The sequence below is a fragment of the Octodon degus genome, unplaced genomic scaffold (genome assembly GCF_000260255.1).
Source record: "Octodon degus isolate 3935 unplaced genomic scaffold, OctDeg1.0 scaffold00129, whole genome shotgun sequence".
NCBI classification, from domain to species: Eukaryota; Metazoa; Chordata; class Mammalia; order Rodentia; family Octodontidae; genus Octodon; species Octodon degus.
Window position 1 is genome coordinate 438,647 of NW_004524705.1, and position 8,452 is coordinate 447,098.

An 8,452-nucleotide genomic window follows, 5' to 3' on the forward strand; every position below is an offset into this window, starting at 1 on the left:
TAGTTACATTCTCATAATGAATGGAGCGATTTGTTCTACTGGTGTTTGTAAATAGGATATTAAGTCCGCATCTTGTACAGCAACTAACCACTAGGAAGAATGTATGCAATGTGTGAATTATTGAAACTGTCCTACCAATTTGATTTGAAACTGTCTCATTACTATTTGTTTTTCAATAAAATTATGGGGAAAAAAAAAACCACAGGAACCAGCCACCTACACAGATGGAACCGCACGTCTGTGACCATGGGGGCTGTGAGCTCCTCCCCCCAACCCCCATGTGTCAGCCAGGCCTGAGGGGGGCGAGGAGAAGGACAGCCTCATCATACCCCGGCTACAGAGCCGCATCCCAGCACCCACTCTCGTCTCCCACGTGGGAGTGTGCGGCACCAGCAAAGCCCAGGTCAGCTCGCAGGTTGACGCTTCCCTTTTGGACACTAAGCGTCCTGTGCATTCCCTGTGTCTGGCCTGGGTCATCTGCACTGGCAAGGAGAGCTCAGCCCCGCTGCCCACTGCTCAACTCCCTCCTGGCCACTCGTCCTGAGACCTGCCCTGCCTCACTGCTATCCCTGACCAGCATGGTGAGCACAGGCAGGCGGTACAAACCAGGGCAGGGACAGAGCTCAGTGTCCCCCTGGGAAAAGAGCAGATGGGGTACAAAGGTCCTGCCCTATGCAGGTCTCTACTGCAGGGTTTCTAGCTATCCTACCAAAGTCATCTGTAACTACTTGGGCTCAGAACCCAACTCAGATTTCCTCCAACGTAAGCTGTCTTTTCTACCAGTAAGTAGTACAGCAAACATCCCACAAGTTCCAAAAGAGCAAGCCCACTATCTAGCACCCTAGGCCGCTCTGGGGAATTACAGCACCAGCATACTACAACCTGTGTGCAGCCATCAGCCTTGCCAGGCGTCCTATCCAGTGGCCAGACACTGTATGGGAAGATGCAGACAGTACAAGACTCACGACAAGTGGCTGAACACCAAGACAAGTGTCCACAGCAGTCCACTACATGTCCTCACCACCTGAGCCCCAGTGGATACACGCACAGTCCTAGCCAGTCTCGCTTCCCCGCAGAGCCCCTCCCAGCCTGCAGCTTAGCTGTCTCACTGCCTATGGGCACCACAACTCCAGGTCCCTGCTGCAGTCACTCAGAGTGCCCGCCCCAGGCCAGTCCCTTGGCAGTGTCTGCTCCAGGCCAGTCACTCTCTGCCTGCTGGGTAAATACAGCATGCACTCACCGGGAAGCCCCAACTCCCACTCACCGGGAGACCCACGCATCATCAGCCCTATCCACCATCCTCCCAGGACTGCTCAGGAAAGCAGATGAGACTCCAGTGTCTCCTAAAAGGCTGAAAGGAAACCTCAATCCCTCTTCCCTATGTCCCTGCTCTGCTCCCTAATCGGCTGTAACAGAAGACATCTCAGGTCTCCCCTGTTCTCCATCTCCAGTGACCCTTCCCAGGCAGGCGTCACCTGTCCCCATCCCCAACCCTCACTGCAGAGACCTAGGCCTTGAGCACATTGTGGGAAGGTGGCCCCTAGAGTCCTCCTTCTCCCTGTCAGGGACAGACCAGCGACACACTGATGCTTGTCACCCGTCAGGAGGAAAATGGGGTGAGGCAGTAGCCAGGGTAAAGGGAAGATAAGTCTTTACCAGGAGAGAAGAGGGCAAGGAGGCGACTGATCTGCACATCATTTGCATTTGCTCTTTTCCGTCACTGTAACAAGACACCTGGTGCAGGCTAGCCTGATGGCTGCAGGCAGAGCACCACCAGGTCTGCACTTACAACACGCTTATTCCAACTGCAGTGCACAAAACAGTGAAGACACCATGACAGGGACAGGGACAGGGACAAGGACAGGACATGCCCTGGATGATGCCACCTGGGGCTGGAAGGGAAATGAAACAAAAAGCCAAGCCTGGTGGGATGGAGCACGCTTGTGAGCAGAGCCCTCAAGGGCAGCCATGGCAGCAGGATCACAGTTCAAGACTGACCTGTGCAATTGCAGGCCTTAGAGAAAACCCGTCTCAAACTACAAAATAATAAAGTGGCTGGATGTAGGTTAATGCTCAAAAGAAGAAAAAGTAAAGGAGACAAGTCGGGATGGCCACCTCAGAGGGTCAAGAGGCCCACGGGTCACCCCCGGGAGCTCAGTCCCACACAGTGCCATTCACGGGGAGCCAGGAGTCTACGCAAGGAGCCAGAACTGCTTCAGCGTCAGGACGAGGCTTCCGAGGACCTGTGCACGGCTAGGGCCCAAGAGACCTGGGGAGGAGGCTGAGCAGGGCCGGGCCTGGAGGAGAGGGCAGGGCGCAGCCAGGCCCCAGCCAGCACCCCAGCACCGACCTGAGCCCCAGGGCTGCTGGGCCTCCCAGGTCTGCAGAGGACTGCGGCGCCCCAGCGCAGGTGCAGCCTCCGCCCTGGTTCGCGGCCTCAGGGCTAAAGGAGGAGTCGACGCTCTGCCCCAGGGAGTCTGGCCGCAGCGTGTACCGTGGGTGCCTTCGGTGCTACTCGCCACTTCGTTCAAATTCTGAAAATATTTCAAAATGGAAAATTATTTTTCAAAATAGTTTGTGGTTGTAATGCCTTCCCCTAAGCCAGGTGTGAAAGGGCTGTTGAGGACCCTGAGAGGCCTGGGCCGCTCCCTAGCGGGTACCGCCCAGTCCAAGGTGGGAAGAAGGAAAACAAAGAGGCTGTAAAACCTTAGGTCCAGCGGGAGGTGCCACGCCCACACCGCCGCAGCCCCGCCCACACCGCCGCGGCCCCGCCCACACAGTCACAGCCCCGCCCACACCGCCGCAGCCCCGCCCACACCGCCTATGGCGCGGCCCCCTTCAGCCCCGCCCAGCCCCTGGCCCCGCCAGGCACCACCCACTTGGCCACGCCCCCAGGCCCGAGGCCGCAGCGCCCCCACACGGCCTTGAAATCTGGGTGCCTCGCCACCTATTGTCCCGTGCCCGGGCCCGTCCACCTACCGTCCGCATGCAACACTGAGGGTAAAGGCTTCGGGCACCGTTCAGAAAACGCAACTCGAAGGCCCCTTGCCAGACGGAGCCTTTCCTGCGGCACAGGCTAGGTGACGCACACCAGAACAGGCCGGACCTGACCCCAGCGGGGCTGCGCCAGACTCCACTAGTGGCCGCGCCCAGCCGGAGCCCGGACCCAGCTCTCGCCAGAGGCGTAGCGGCCTCGCAACGTCCGGCAAGAGAAGGCTCGCAGGGCCTGGGCCCGCCTTCCTTGCCACGCCCCCTCCAGGCCACGCCCCCATCCCGGCCCACCATGGAGACTTCAGGACCTCCGAGGTGCCTAGAGGAACCCGGAATGGTCCGGACGCGGAAGTGCCCCTGCCCGGAGAACCAACGCTCCCCCGGGAGGAGTCCCCAAGCTGGAGCGGTGGCGGGTGCCGAACGCCCCCTGCTGGCCGCTCTGGGACGCAGTTCTCGTGTGTGGCCTGAAGCTGGCAGCAGCAGTCACCCCGGAAACCGAGTGAAATGGAAATCCCAGGAATCACCCCAGAGCTCCTGAATCAGAAACGGGGCTGGGGGGCGCAGGGGTGTGACTCAGTGGTAGAGCGCTTGCCCAACGCGGCGAGGCCCTGGGCTCAAGCCCCAGCAGCAGGAACAAAAGGAAAGGAAAAAAAAGAAGAGAATGAAAGAAGAGAGAAAACGTTACAACCTAAGGACAGGTCCGAGTCTGCGCTTAGGAGCTCTGAGAGCGTGGTGGTGCCGGCGCGGCGCTGCTTGGCAGCGATTCGCAACCTGCACACCCAGTGCTTTGCCTGATCTGCGCTGTAGGTAGGATCGCCAGGTAAATACAGTTAAATTTGAATTTCAGGTAACTAGGAGTTCCATTATCTCATCTTGCTATCCTTCCAGGACCTGTACTTCTACTTGTTACAAATGCCGTAACTGCAGAAAGTTGAGCATACCTGGCTTCTACCTACTAAAACACAGAAAACAACACAAATCGTGCCTTTAAGTAATACCAGTTAAGGGTCCAGGAGTTTGAGTGTCCTCTGTCCCTGTGGTCTCTGTGCTGTTATAACAACAAAAAAGATTGTGTCCCCTGCAGGGGCAAACTCTTGTACCCCTGCTGCCCCTTAAGGACCGCTGCTTCCTAAGGGCTGCATCCCACTGAAACTCACCGGAGTGCAGGCAAGGCTCAGCCACCTCAGTGCCCGCCGCGAAGATGAGCAGTGCTGAAGGGCAGAAGCGCCTGGTCCCCACGGCCACCCGGGAAGCGCAGCAAAAGACCCAAGGTCTGTCTCCAGGGAGCTGACGGGGCTTTGCCAAGAAGGGCAGCAGGGGTGTAGGGAACCGGTAGACAGGGACCCAGGACAAGGCCTAGATGGCTGGCGACGGTGGAGTCACTGCACGTCCATCTGCGTCAGACGTCATCACGCGTGTGTCTGTGGCTGACTGCGAAAGCATCACATGCTTCTCCATGCACCTGCACTGGAGAAAATGTACCCTGCTGTGGCCTTCTAGGAATGTCGAGGGCCAGGGAGATGGCTCAGTGGAATAAGCACTTCCCTGGCAAGCGCAAGGGCCTGAGTTCAATCCCCAGAATGTTGCTCTTTCTTAAGAAACCCCTAACGAGCCTTGTCCCCTTTCCAGAAACAAAAGCAAGGACCCTGATTTTACCAATCAGTGAAATAGCTCTTTTTAAAAAATCATCATAACCCTGGAGGGATGTCAAGGCAAAGATACCATGCTGAGACGCTCCCCTTGGGCTGCTCCCTGCCACACAGCTGGTTTGCTGGGTGACAGTTCTCCCCACCTTTGCCATCTGATCAGTAAAACTCTGCTGTGCTCCGCTTTTGTCTTCTGAGTTCCTCACTCCGTGCTGGAGAGACTTTTGGTTCTGAGTCAGCCTCACTTCGCCTCTCCCAGGCCTACCAGGGTGAAGAGATGAACCAAGGAAGCAAGGAGTCTTCACAGGAGGACCCCAGCCTCCCAGACCCCTGCCTGACACAACAGGGCACAGGTTGGGAGTTGGCAGAGGGAGCAGCCACAGGCCATCCTGGCCAGGTCATGGGTGGGGTGACGGCTATGAGGTCCTAGGAGAGCTGCCGTGGCTCAAGAGAACAGTTCAGTTCCCATCCTGAGCGATTCCTCCTGCCTTGGATGGGCAGCCTCAGCTTCATTCTTTAAATGCCATCTCAAGCACCTTGATTTCTTTCTTTTCCCCCTTCCCTCCTGTCTTGTCCCACACACCAGATGTTCCATCTCTCTTTCCTGTCATCTTTTACTTTGCTCCTAAATTATCTAGGCTTTAAGTCTCTGATGTAAGAGAGACCGTGTGGTGTCTAACCTTCTGTGTCTGCTTTGCCTCATTGGCATGATAGTCCCAGGGTGCACTCACTTTCCTACAGATGACTCAGGTTTACCCTCCCTCGTGGCAGACTATTGTTCCGTGTACAGTTCCTGGGTTCTCCTGATCCACAGGGCACTCAGTTTCTGTCATGGGGTCATAGCTCTCAGCCGGGAGAGACTTTCTCATGGGCTGTTCTGTGAGGCTCTGCTTTTCCTGAAGTCCAAGGAGGCTGCATGTTCAAGACAATAGCTGGAGACTCCCAGGCAGCATGCCGGGTGGTCTAGAACCGGACGCTAAGGGCTAGCAATTCGACGGCTGCACAGCTATTGCAAGTCTTCAGTCTTGAAGGAGGATGAGCTAGACTGGCTGCACTTGGGGGCAATAAGCCTGTCTCACCAATGCCCCTTTAGTGATAAGCACGCAAGGCTGAGCAGAGATCTGCCCAGAATTGGCAGGTGAGAGGGACAGCTGAAGGAGGAGATGCCAAGACCCTCGAGTTCCTGTCACAAAATCTGCCAGCCCAGTAGCATGTTGGGATGCTAAGGGCAGATGCCAAGAGGGAGGGAAGAGAGAAGAACCTAGATATCCAGGTAGGGGCGAGGGAGGAGAGCAAGAGGGCACCCGCTTGCTGCTGAGAGGTGGGATCTGGCATAGACTTGAAGGCAGAGCTGGCGGGGAATGCGGGTGAGTGCAGACAGGAACCCAGCATGGCCTGCTGTCGGGCTGAGCACCTGGAGCTGTGGAGGTGCCGCCAGCTCAGGAACGTGGTGGAAGGAGGAGCAGATTGGGGCTGGAGTAGGCGGAGAGCAGAAACTCTGCTGGACACGTTCTGAGTGAGGGGTGCAAACACATCCCGAGCTCAGCGAAGACACATCAGAACTAGGACGGAACCACCACAAGGGAGGACAGACTGACAGCACTGGGCAGGACCTGTTACCTATTGAAGGCAACAGTGTTACAGAGAAAAGAAAAACACCTTGAACTAAACACTCCAGCTTTACTAACGCTTCATGGCCTAAAGTCACTCCTTCGGGGGTCACACAGCTGAGTCTCCCACCAGCTCTGCTATGAGACAACACCTGCGACGCACGACGACGGGCGAATCACTCTGACAGCTTCGCAGGCCGCACTGCGCAAGCGTGAGGCACTTCTGCTAGCCACCTGAGCCTACGGGAATCTGGCGGGTGACTGAAACAGAGTAACAGTCCACCCCTCCGCGCTCTCGCTCCTGGCTCGGCTTGTCCTCGCTCTGCATGTGCACGTGCCAATCATTTTGAAAATGCTTCATCCCAGACTAGGACGCAGGGTGGATCTGGCCTGTCGCCTGCTGGATCTGGGATGCGTTTCTCTGCCTCTCTCTGTGCTCTTCCTACAGCTCAAGCACTGAAAGTCCTCCCATCCTGCTACAAGGCAAGAACTTTGCGGCAGAGGCGACACCAGCTAGGAGACTAACCCAGCAGCTCCGGCGGAGCCAGCTCTGTCCCCTCTGCTGCTCCTCTCGCTGGGTGGTAGGCTCTCCTAGCACAGAAGCATTAGAAAGGAGACCAAGGCACAGGCCCTGAACGAAACAGGACAGTCTTCCCTGGGCCGTCAGCCTGCCAGTGGAATGCTTGATCAAAGACATTAGCAGACTGCCTGCCCAGCACAGCAAGGGGCTGGCTTCCTCTTGATTTTGGTGGGGTGAGCCAGTCGGTCACCTGACGTCAGCCACGGGCATGGACACACGAGGTGCTCTTGAGTGTGCACACGTCTGGGCCTTCTCCCGCCGGTTGGGCTGGAGGTAAGTCGGCAAGTCCCAAGGGAAAAGCCTATTAAACGTGGGCTTCTCTCATGTGGAGACACGGCCGAAACATCTGGCGATCCCTTCCCAAAGCACCAGGAATTGCTCCCTGCCCAGTGGTCCTCACCAGGGTACTCTGAAATCATTCATTTCCAATAAAACAGTGCTCTGAGCTTGGGCCTTCCCGGCAGGACACAGAATGCCCAGCTAGCTGGTCTCAGCCGCTAGGCCCAGAGTGAGTGTGCTTCACGACCGTTTGGCTCCCTCACTCCCAGAGACGGGGCAGGAAGGCACTTTCTGAATAGCTGAGGCATGCGAGGAATGGAGGTCTTGAAAAGCAAGACATGACCACTCTCTGGGCCACCTAAGCCCGGAGGAGGGCGCCCCCTCTTACTCCTGTCTCTCTCTCGGCTGTTGTGTCATGGATCGCATGCTTCCTGAAACTATTGTAGGCAAGGATGTTCTGGACTTGACCTCAAAACTCAAAAGCACAGACAACAAATGCAAAAAATAGAAAGATAGGATTGCATCAAAGTAAAGTGGTGTACAAGAAGGGAAAGTGGCAAAAAATAAAAGGCAGATGTGGCAATGCACACCAGGAGGCTGAGACAGGAGGGTTGTCGCGAGTTCAAGAGCAGCCTGGGCTACAGAGTGAGATCAAGGCCAGCCTGAACTGCATAACAAGACCCTGTCTCAAAAAAAGAAGAGGAAGAAGGAGGAAGAGATGGCAGAGGAGGAAGAGGAGGAGGAGGAAATCACAGAGTAAAGTGACAACTGCTGTATGGAGAACAGTCTAGTCTGGATTTCTTTTTTAAAATCATACATCTTACATGGCATTTGTATCCAAAATGTGTAAGGAACTCATACCTAAAACATACAAATTGCTGGACAGTGAGCAGTTCACAGTGCTTTGGGAAGGGATCGGCCACATGTTTCTGCCGTATTGCCACATGAGAGAAGCCCGCGTTTAATATGCTTTTCCCTTGGGACTTGCCGACTTACCTCCAGCTCACCCGGCGGGAGAAGGCCGGGACGTGTGCACACTCAAGAGCACCTCGTGTGCCCATGCCCGTGGCTGACGTCAGGTGACCGACTGGCTCACCCCACCAAATCAAGAGGAAGCCAGCTCCTCGCTGTGCTGGGCAGGCACTCTGATCACGTCTTTCATCAAGCCCACATCTTCTGGGGGCTTAATGTTCAAAGCACATAGGGAATTTTGGGTTATGAACTCAATATTTTAAAAGGCTGACGTTTCTAGGTGGTCATTCCTACAAAGAGGGCACACAGTCCATCAGTAGGTACATGGGAGCAGAGGCGCATCACCACTTAGCGTCGGAGAAGTGCAAATTCAA

The 8,452-nt window shown here is 56.0% G+C and overlaps 1 protein-coding gene across 8 annotated transcripts in view; it reads right to left on the bottom strand.

Annotated features, from left to right (window-relative positions):
• The window catches only part of Pgbd2 (piggyBac transposable element derived 2), a 29,324-nt gene extending 26,099 nt beyond the window's left edge, over nucleotides 1-3,225 (bottom strand). For 3 of the 8 annotated variants that reach the window (XM_012516837.2, XM_023700997.1, XM_023700996.1), the window contains exons 1-2: nucleotides 2,980-3,225; nucleotides 1,657-2,534 (exon numbers count right to left, since the gene is read on the bottom strand). The gene's annotated coding sequence lies outside the window, so the exon portion shown is untranslated. Of the gene's footprint in view, nucleotides 1-1,264; nucleotides 2,535-2,979 lie in introns of all 8 variants that reach the window. The other 5 variants (XM_023701001.1, XM_023701000.1, XM_023700999.1 and 2 more) reach the window with 4 other exon arrangements.
• Nucleotides 3,226-8,452: the final 5,227 nt, after the last annotated feature.